The sequence below is a fragment of the Protopterus annectens genome, chromosome 9.part0, assembly GCF_019279795.1.
Source record: "Protopterus annectens isolate FY-2018-M chromosome 9.part0, PAN1.0, whole genome shotgun sequence".
Taxonomy (NCBI): Eukaryota; Metazoa; Chordata; order Ceratodontiformes; family Protopteridae; genus Protopterus; species Protopterus annectens.
Window position 1 is genome coordinate 1,647,479,176 of NC_056743.1, and position 11,876 is coordinate 1,647,491,051.

Sequence of the window (11,876 nt, forward strand, 5' to 3'; positions counted from 1 at the left end):
TTGTCATGCGGGTTGCAAACTGGCTCACTGATAGAAAGCACACATTCAAAACAGGTGACTCTACCTCCACCATCAGTAACCAGTGGTACTCCACAGGGATCTGTGCTGAGGTCCCTGTTTGTTTTTAATCTACTTATCAGATGTACAGGCTAAAACAAAAGGCCTACAGCTGACAAACTTTGCTGATGATTGCAAACTAGGTGCAGTCATTAAGTCCCCAAATAATGTCAACATCCTACAAGAGGGACTTACACAGACAAATGACTGGTGCCAAATTCATGGGATAAAACTTAATGCAAAAAAATGCATTATCATCCCCTTCAGCAAGAGCAATTCCCCTATAGATTACCACATTAATAACAACACCTTAAGCACAAAATCAGTGGTGAGAGATTTGGGCACAGAGGTTGACAGCAGCCTTTCCTTTGACCACCATATCTCCACAGAGGTAAAAAATGCTTTCTATGTCATCCACCTCATAAGTAAGGGGATTGCATGCAGAACACAAGAAGTTATAACCCCCATGTACTCCTCACTCATATATCCAATAATAGAGTATGTTACCTTTGGTATGTACCTTAGCAGGCACCTGCAGCAACTGGAAAGACCTCAAAGGTTTCTTACAAAGAAAATTCAGGGACTTTAGCATATATATCATATATTGTCAGACTGAAATCACTGTCACTGTACTCTTTGTCTTGCAGACTACTCAGAGGTGACATATGTATTGCATGTAAAGCAATCTCAGATCCTGCTCTAATGGAAATGTTGCACATTCATAAATCAAATGGTATAAGATGCACTTGCTCTATGAAACTCAACCTAGTATGTGATATCAACAGGACTTGCTGGAGAAACAGATATGTCTTACATGTTACCTCTCCTCAGGAGCAAACTTCCAATTCTGGTGAGGCAGAGCCCCTTGCTAACCCTATTTAAGTGTAATTTGGATAACTGGATGGAAAACTACAAATTTACCCCCAGAGTTTCACCTGTGTCCCTCTTGGACAGGAGAAGTAGTTGTTCTGCTTAATACTTTTATATTCTTAGGAATGCGGGTTGTACTTGGCTAAGCTTGTAAGGGCCCTAGGGCCATTAGCCTGGTAACCTCCTATGATCCTGTGATCCTACCCTTCCTTCTATTCTTAAAAAAAAAAAAAAATGGGCCTATTCCCAACCAAAAAAAAAAATTGCCCATACCCCTCTGAATTTCGCTCAGATTTTACTTTTCTTTCCATGTTAAAATGAATTACAAACAGACAAAGAAAAATTAAACCACGACTAGAATCTAAATGTGTTCTTTGATACTCTGGATTCTAGTTGTGGTCTAAGAAATTTGAGGAGGTGAAGGTTATGTTGTGTTGCAAGACAAGCCCCTGGATTCTCAAAAGCTTGCACGGAGTGCAAGATTTGTGCAGGAGCCCACGCAGGCAATATGTCTGCTGTGCAATCCAGGAACAGCCTGCAGGGGCATGCACAAATGCTCCTGCACTAATATTGCATGGACTAAGCCCTGGTATGCAAATCACCACATTTGCAGGTGAAATCCATGCAAATGAGGTGATTTTGCAATCCAGGAAGCTTGCAACAATCCGTGCAAGACTAGTGCTATCTGCAGAAATGTACTCAGTTAGTAACCGAGTTCATTTCTACAAAATCCAAAATGGAGGTATGACAGCTCCAAATAAAGGCTGCATATCATTAAGGAAGCATTCCAATGGCCAAGTATAAGGCCATTGGCATTGCAAACAATACAAAAAATTAAAAAATCAACTTTTATTTTGTTTTGGCCGATCTCGGCTGTTTAAGCATAGGGCAGCGGCGCGCAAATGGGATCGGGGGCAACTAAGAAAATAAACCTAAAATAAGCATTCTAACTAAAATCAGTATTCTGCAATACAAGTCAATGGCAGGCAGAAGACAACCTGGCCAGTGAGTAGTGGTTGCTAAGTGGGGATGCTCAGTGTTACACATGTAACTATGCATTAGCAGGCAATCCTATGCAAATGAGGGGAAGGATAGTTAATCCCCGTTTTCCCCAGCATGTGAGTCAGGTGCCAATAGTGTAAGAGAATGAATAGCTGGATGCAAGCCTAAGAGGTAGGTGACATCATGGGTGTGTGTGTCAGGCATACTGTAAGCGGACTGAAGTCCTGTGACTCGGGTTTGCTCCTAGCATAGCACAGCTAAGCTAGGGGTGTGTCTAAACCTGCCTAGCACTCTTTACAAAGTGTAAGCGGGTGTGTGCACCACTCATTAAGTTTTACAGGAAGAAAAAAGAAATTAAACCAGGAAATAGCAGCACTGTGCACATTTGAGCACTCTATTTGCGCGGTGCGCACACAGTCTTAAAAAGAAGGGCAATGAGAAGGGAAAACAGCAGTAGGAAGGTAATCAAGGAGTACTAGCTTAGCTGCCAGGTGAAACATATCAGAATCAGCCAATTACACAGGCAGCAGACCAGCCCAGCCCAGAACACTACTATAAACTATGCAAACACCTATCCCTCTGATTTTCCCACCCTCTACACCACCAGTGTAAACAAGCGGGAAACTTTTAACACTCACAACAGCAAAATGCTGGGGCTGCAATAGCTATCATAGAACTTGTGGAAGAGGCTGAGGGTGGTGAGGATGTGAATGCTGCCGAGCAACCCATAGTGAGGAGACAGAGAAGAGTGTACAGATCCAGGGTAACTTACCAGGGGCTAAATGAGCTGGAGATAATGGAGCGCTATATGGTGGACAGGGACCTACTACAGCAAATTGTTGAGCTGTGCCGGCCACGCCTCACACACAGAACTAACAGAGGGGAACCCATCCCAGTGGATACCAAGGTATGTGTAGGCCTAAAAATACTAACTACAGGTACCTTTCAAAGGCCAACTGGGGATAAGATGGGGATTTCACAGGCATCAGCATCCAGGGTACTCCACCAGTTCCTGGATGCCATGTGAGCACATGTCGGTGAGCACATATATTTCCCCAACACCCGTGACGCATTGGCCAGCAATATACATTTCTTCCACCAAGTAGCAGAATACCCTGAGGTAGTGGGTGCAATAGATTGCACGCACATATGCATCAAAGCACCACTCGGTGAGCGGGGTAGAGTCTACATCAACTGCAAGGGTTTCCCCTCCATCAATTGCCAGGTCATGTGCAATGCCCAGGGCATAATAATTAATGTGTTTGCTGACTGCCCTGGAAGCTATCACGATTCCCACATCTGGCATCTGATGCAGCTGTACCAGAGATTTGCCAGTGGGGACATCCCACAAGGTCACCTAGTGGAGGATGCTGAATACGCACTGGTGCCGTGGCTGATGACACCCATCAGAAATGCACACACACCCAAACAAGAACTCCATAATGAGGCATACGCACACACAAGAATTATAATAGAGGGTGTGTTTGGGATGCTCAAGTCATGGTTCTGGTGCCTGGACACATCCGGTGGAGCCTTGCAGTACTCACCAACTACATGTACCCAAATTGTCCTTGTATGTGCCATGCTACACAATATGATCCTGCGGAAACAGCTGCAGCAGGAACAGCATGGGGCAGAGCCACACAGCCCCCCACCATTGACAAGGCCTGCACAGGCACAGAGTGACTCAGAGGAGGAACAACCTGAGCCTCCACAGTAGGCAGAAGGAGGCGTGCCCAGTATGCCCTGGCCTTGGCAAAGAGGCAACACATAGCACATACATTGACATGGGAGGGACCCAGGGAATAACACCTCTCTCTGACTCTCACATGCAGTAAAAGGGATGCCAAATATTACACTACCTATGCCTAACCGTGTGCAGGGAGTGTACTATGTGCATATGACATAGGCAGCCCTGCAAAACCATCCCCAATACTGGGACACCCACAAGGTAAGTGACTCACACATGCCAGTTGGGGGGGTGGGGTCACATAGCCAACAACAGTCACAGCCAGCAGGACAGGTGTAGACAAACACAAACAAATGGTGTACTATGGCTTCTGAATGAGACCTATGTGTAACCTTCCCCCCAGGCCTATACAGATAGACTACAGCAGGCCAGGCAGTGGGATGTCAGTTGTGAAGCTTAGGAAGTCAGAAACTAATATGTAGGTAATTAAAAGCTAAGAACTGTAGTACACTAGTATGCCTCTAGCCAGCACGATAGGTAAGACTACAGACTAAAATGGAGTACCCGACATACCAGTACAGTCCTAGAAAATGTGTTTAAGTGTCAGGTGTGCCCCCCCAATCCTTCGTAGACATATAGTAACAGTCAGGTATGCCCCCCAATCCTTTGTAGAAATCTAGAAATAGTCAGCTGTGCCCTTCCCCCATCCTACATAAAAATATAGTAACAGTCAGGTGTGCCCCCCCCAATCCTGTGTAGAAATGTATAAATAGTCAGTTGACCCCCCCCGCTATGCAGAAATGTAGCAACAGTCAATGCCAAATGATCGATGGATACCCTGCAGACACAGCATGCTACCTGTCGGTGTACAACACAAAGGTCAGCACTGTAGTACAAACTACCTGGACTTGAGCCACACATGCAATACAGATGGCCATACTGGGCATGGTCACACACTTAGAGAAATTAAGGCGATGTCAGTCAACAACATACCATAAGGTCATACTGGGCATGCTCACACACATAAATACATGAAGGCCATGTCTGTAAACATCAGTGAACAGACATATCTGGCAGCTGCATTTGTTAGTGCAGACACTTGTCAGTATGCACCACTCATGCCTTGCACACACAGTGGATAGGAATACAGACATATATGTAAGGACAACACACTATAGTAAACCAAAGGTAGAGGGACATATATGTGTGGAAGAGGGTGACCGTGACAAGGAGAATCCAGGCCTGTCCCACCCAGCACACAGCCAAAGGACCCCAAACACATGAGGTGCAGATGTCACTCACTGCAGATACTAGCCACCAGTACCTGTCAGCATTACAGATTATGTGGTGCACCTGCCAGCTGTGCAACATGACTGTACATGTAGGTAGTCATCTAGTAGCTGTATACACATACCTGTGACATATGACCCCATGTGTGGCTGCATGCAATGTGTCAATCCCTAAATGAATGGGTTATGGCCCATGCACACACTGCCCTCCCCATAGCCCTACTATGACAAGCCTGCTGAGGTCATCCAAGGTGAAATACACCTTTGGGAGAGTTACAGCCTAGTAATCTCTGTGGCGCATCCCATAACTGCATACTGCTATACTGTGATAAACTAGTTAGGTAGGCGTTCTAACCCCAGACTTTGCAACTGTGTGTGTGAATGCGTGTCTGTGTGTGTGCATGTCTGACTTTGTAGCAAGCAATGCTTTTTAGGCTACTCACACTCCTTACAATTCATATACTCAACTTTGGCAAGGCTGCTGATGTCACCCACCTAGAAATACACCTCTGGGAAGGTTGCATCCCAGTGGTCTCCATAGCGCATCCTGTAACTGCATACTGCTGTAGTGTGATAAAGTAGTTAAGTAAGAGTTCTAACCCCAGACTTGGCAACTGTATGTTTCTGTGTGCGGGTCTGACTGTGTAAAGACCAATGCTTTTTAGGGTACTCACACATCTTACAATTCATATACTCAGCTTTGGAAAGGCTGCTGATGTCACCCACCTAGAAATATACCTCTGGGAAGGTTGGAGACAAGTGATCACTGTAGCACGTCCTCTAACTGCGTATTGCTGTAGTGTGATAAAGTAGCTGGATAGGTGTACTAATCCCAGATGTGACAAGTGTGTGTGTGTGTCTGTTGGACCCTGTCTGTGTAGGGAGCAATACTTTTTAGGGTACTCACACTCCTTACAATTCATATACTCATCTTTGGCAAGGCTGCTGTTGTCACCCACCTAGAAATATACCTCTGGGAAGATTGGAGCCCTGTGATCTCTGTAACACATCCGGCAACTGTGTATTGCTGTAGTGTGAAAAAGTAGTTAGGTAGGTGTTCTATTCCCAGACATGGTAAATGTGTGCATCTGTCAGACCTTGTCTGTGTAGAGAGCAATGCTTTTTTGGGTACTGACACTCCTTACAATTCATATACTCAACTTTGGCAAGGCTGCTGATTTCACCCTTCTAGAAATACACCACTGGGAAGATTGTAACCCAATAATCTCTGTTGCACGTCCTGAAACTGCGTACTGCTGTAGTGTGATTTAGAACTGTGGTAGGGTTCCGTCCCCACCACTGGCAGTTCTGGATGTTCTGTGTGTGTGTCACTGTCTGTGTAGGGAGTAATGCATTTTAGATGAGTCACACACATTTCAAATGCCCTACTTTGGCAATCTTGCTGATGTCATTCATTGTGAAATACACCATTGGGGAAGGAGTTTTCTAGTAATCACCATGGTGCGCCCTATAACAGGTCCATACTGTAGTGTGATATAGACCTCTGTTAGGGGTTCTATACCCATACATGGTTGTGGATGTTTTGTGTGTGTGTCACTTTCTCTGTAGGGAGCAATGCATTTTAGGCTAGTCACACACAGTACATTTCCAGTGCTCTACTTTGGCAATCCTGCTGATGTCATTCATTGTGAAATACACCTTTGGGGAAGAAGAGCTACAGTAATGTCTGTGGCACGTACTATAACTGCGTAGTGCTGTAGTGTAATAAATTAGTTAGGGAGGGGTTCTACTCCTAGATATGACAAGTGTGTGTGTAACTTGTGTCTTGTACAGAGGTGGTTGTGGCCAATGTGGAGCAGATTTTGTATATTTCTTATATGGTGGCCCTACTATATATCACAATGTCCACCATACAGGGTTAGCAGATGTGAAATAGCTGAGACACTGGGGTGCAAAGCCATACCCATATATGTGACATCACGGCAAGGCAATAACAGCTAGCAATCCCAGCATTACCAAGAGCACACAATCAACCCATGTCTTATACACACACACACACACACACTTGCCTAGGCAACACCCAATATGTGGGAAGTACACTGCTTATTGGCCACTGATAGTAACTATGGAGAGATAGTTGTGGGCTGCATAGGGCATGTCACCCTATCCATCTGTCCAATATGCACATACATACAGACAATGCACCTCCCTCATGTCCCCAATGGACACCTGCACCACCTGTGGTGCCATCACATGTGACCCACAATGGACATACCATGCCTGACAACTTGCCCTGTATGGACAGATGCCACTGACAACAGGGAATACTGTTAGCATGCTATCAATGTAGGTGCAGGATAAACCTGCTGCCCATTACCAACTCCTACCACAGGTGGGCAGCACTGACACATTTGATCATAATCTGTGTTCACAACATAGGCCAGACACCCCAGGTACATTTCCACATGTCGCTGTACATGCATGTGGGAGGTGTGCACATCCCAGACACTGTCCATGTCATGGACTAAGGAGCATATACATGGCAAGCGATGCACAGCATTGGCTACACACAATAGTCACCCAGGTGACTGGATGGGAGATACAATAACCACCTGTGTGGGCAAATGCAGAAATTACAGCCCTGAGCCACAGTGCAGAACATTGTCATGTGGCCTGATGCCAAGGTATACCTATTGACTACCCTTGTATAGATTACTGGCACAGTCGACCACCACACACCTGTACTTTTCATGCACCCATGCATGTCAGTACTGGCACGCTGTGTGTTTGTGTGTGTGTTGTATGGTGTGCATGTTCACATCCACACTCACTACAACCCCCATAGGCATGCTGAAGCATGTTGTCTAATGTCAGAAACCTCCTCATATCCTTCGCCCATACGACCTCCGTATGACCCGTGTGGTGCATGTAATACCTGCACAGTGATGTGTTGTGGCAAACCCACTACTGATCAGTTGTACTCCTGGTCCTGCCAAGTGTGTCAATGTGTGTGTGTTTCTGTGAGAGTGTGGCTGTGTTGACACTGGCACCTGTTCATGTGGAGAGGCACGTGTACATCACCTACCATATAGCTACCTTATCACTGTTGCAGATGTCACTCACCATCACATATATGTTCTGAGTGCTCAACAACAGGCAACCCATATAGTGTATCCAATATCTGTATCGAACTGTGATAGCACTACATAGTTGTCAGGGGTTTTATACCCTGTGCTGGTAGGTGTATGACACAAACATGCTTCAGTTTTACTCTCCCAACCCTCCCTGACATGTCTTTGCCTCTATCTGCCTCTCCCAGTCCGTCTCTGGTGGATGTGGAGACCTACACCTGCTTTGCTTAGGCAGCAGCATGTGTGTTTTAAGTGATGCTCATGATCAGCTGATGTCCTCTGCATGAATTGCAGCCTTCCCCTAGCTGATTGCATGTGGAACAGCTGTGGTTACATTCCCATAGCCAATTGCATGTAAATACACTCCATAATGACTGCAGTTACTCATGTTTCTCTTCATTATGCTACGTAACTTTGTAATTGTTGCTTTTTGTCTTGTAATGTAACTTGCTTCAAGGATCCTTTTCCCCCAGGGATCCCCATTTCCCCATACTGTAATGAAATGGAAATTTTTGCTATAGTTGTCAATATCTTTAGGTAACTTTTAATGTTTGTATTTCTATATGCTATGTAACTTATGTTTTGAGGAGCTTTTGTCCCCAGGCCTCCACTGAAAATGGGCTCTTGAGCCCAGTGGACCTCCCCGGTAAGCAAACAAGAAATAAATAAATAAATAAATACATAAATAAAATAATATCTAGGAACATTATGGTGGTGTTGGCCCTTTGCATTCACTGTGAGCAGGAACTAGATCTGTTGTTTGGCAAACAGCATCTCAGATTGATTGGGGATTTACCTCTAGCAACATACACTGTGAAAAGAGGGCAACAAACAGGAGGGGTTGTGCCTGACCTGACTACAGACTGTAAGTGCTGATATTCTGCATTTGGAGTAATGTTGGTTTAACAGTGTTTGTTTGGATATGCCTGTCGTACATGTCACAATACCTGCCATGTCAGTTCCATGTATATGAGGAATCCCCATCTGCAGGGTCATCTGCAGACTGGGCAGTGTTATGCCTTTGGTTTCAATTGTTATCCACGGAGCAACTATCTGTGGACTGGAGAAGGTAGTGTGAGGATTGCAGTCTGTAGATGGTGAAAGCCGTGATAGTTACTGACGTCATATCCCTCATAGGACATATGTTGCAACAAACCCCATTACAACAGTAAATGTATGAGGTTATCACAGCAACATGTCAATATTGGCCCTGTGTATGTGCTTCCAGCCACACCTCTGTCAAACTTTGTACATATGTCGTGCATGAAGTGGTGCATATGTGCTGTAAACCATAATTAGTGTCATCATATCTGATAACAAGCCAGTGATATATCAGACTGCTGCACATGTTATGTACAGTAGGGGTTATATTTCATGACATAACCTGGACATTCTGTGGATGTCTGTTCAGTACTGAGGTTTGCGTACTTATTGTGAATGTCAACAGTGTGTGTATTGTTAATATGTACTTTAGCCTGTGGACAGACTGTGATAGATGTCATTGTTCTAGTTCCCCTCCTATCTGATGTTACATGCTGCTACACTGTATGGTATTGTATTGGTGTACATGCTTGTAGGGCCATATACACACATGTCCCATACCACAGACAGCCATCAAACCAAACTATGTAGCAGCCTAGTATATGTAGGGTGTTAGAGAAAAATACTTCAAAAGACCAAAAGCATAAGGTTCAGTTCAGGTATCTTTATTCTTGTGCAAGGAGACAAAAAATGCAGTTACAGAGTTTGTCTGACTAAATCAGGAAGTGTCACAGTTATTATACCTTTCTTTCAAGACATTGCCCACTACGACTGATGTAGTAAATCACAATTTCACAATTCTGTTACTTTACAGATGTTTCTCATATTTCTTGCTGACTCTTCAAAGTTTAAAAAAGATTTTTTAGTAAACAGGATGGCCTTGACGACCACCGGTCAATTATAACTTTCTTGCTATGTGATGTTACAAGTCTAAGTACTATGGCTAATTCAAGCACAATGCAAGTACAGATTTCTGAAGCAGTTCATTGTTTATAGTATCTAACTATTTTGCAGCTTGTGCACTTTTTCATTAGCACGAACAGAGCTTATTGTCCATAATGAATGGATCTACAGCAATTATTATTATTCTCCATTTAATTTCCTGACCTAGCAGAAAATCACCTGCTTTCCAGTACATTTCCAAAGCATAAACATGTATTTTGCTGTGCTAGCAAACTAGGTCAGAGTGCATCTTGCAATGTCAGAAAGCACAATTTCAGAAAAGCATGTTTTTCAGTTTCAAATAGAACTAATACTGCATATAGAATAAAAACGTGTTAATCTTCCCTTATTAAAATAAGCATTGCACACATATGTTAATACATATTTTTCTAACATTTCCCCCCGTTAATACTTTTTATTCTATTTCAAAAGCATAAACAGTTTGTTTCTTCTTCTAAACTCTTCCTTTGAGGATTTGCAGCTAAGAGAGTCATTCAGTTTAAACTTATGAAAGTGTTTCCTTTTTCAACAGTTCTTCAATTTCAGTACTTTGATACAAAGTCTCAGAAACTGACATGTCTATAAAATCTTTGATTAATTTTTTCATGCAGGGAATTCCACAGCAAATGCATGCTCCAACAAAAGTAATCCCACACAAATGGCAATCAGGATGTTCATTAGGATGGAACCCCACCCCCCCAAACAAATTCTGGAAAAAGTCCATCAGTGGGTTCAGGCCTGGCCTGGTCATGTCTGACACTTGCTGAATCACCTCCAAATGATCGTTGATTTTGTGTTTATTGTCGGGAATAAACAAACAACACTCGTCTTTGATTAAAGCGCACGTACCACCTCTCGCTGCTAGGGTGAAGTCAAGAGCCATGCAGTTTTGAAGCACCACAGTTCTCACTGCATTTAGTTCATCAGTCATTAATTCAAGAGCAGAAAAAGTTGCATTGCTCACGACCTCGAGAAGTTTGGATAGCTTTCTCAGTTCTCAAATTGATTTAACTGCACCATATGCAGGGGCTATGCTAGCCCAGAATATGATAGTGTCACTCAAGTCCATATGTACTAGTTTACTTTTGTCTTTCACAGAGTTATGGTTTCTCCAGCCTGCTACAATCTGTCCCACTGGATTCTCAGGTTTCTTAATTGGATTTTCAGTTTTTTTTGCGACGTCTCTGATGTTTCGAATTCTTCCATGAGGCAAAGCTGTAGTGTGTCACATGTCCGGGACCAGGTAACCCAAAAAACAACTGCCGGACCATTTCTCAGGCAACCATTTGTATGCCTTTTTCCCACATATGAAATAACATTTTTCTACCTTAGTATTGATATACACCTTCCCTGCATGAAACATTTTCTTATCTATAATAGACAGTTGCTTTAAAAGAACAGGATTATGTTGTATATCACTGACAGTTTTATGCAAGGACTCAAAGTATGAGTCATAATCTGCATCACAAATTGTTTCTGTATTTTTAGCATTTTTAGGTTTAATATAACATTTATAAGAAACAGTCACATTACATTTACTCCAATCTACTTGAATCGTGTCATTCTTAAAAAAGCATACAATTCCTGTTTGTGTAACAGGTAGAAATAATGCAATTTTGTCTCTAGATTTCACAGGTGTAATCTCAAAAATCAAGTTTTCCCAGGTCTCATTAATCCCTAGGGGGACAGCAGCCATCAATAATCCCCCGTATGCTGTTGGTATAGCTGTGCAAATCCAACAATTTGAAATATTAAAAGTCTCAGCATACACATATTTGATTGCTTGGTAAGTGTTAAAGTTCGGATGCCAGTCTATGAGTGTTGAATCACGTTTGTTCACTCTGGCTGGTGTGGCTGAAGAAAAGAAAGGCCACAGCAAAAGCCACAGCAAAA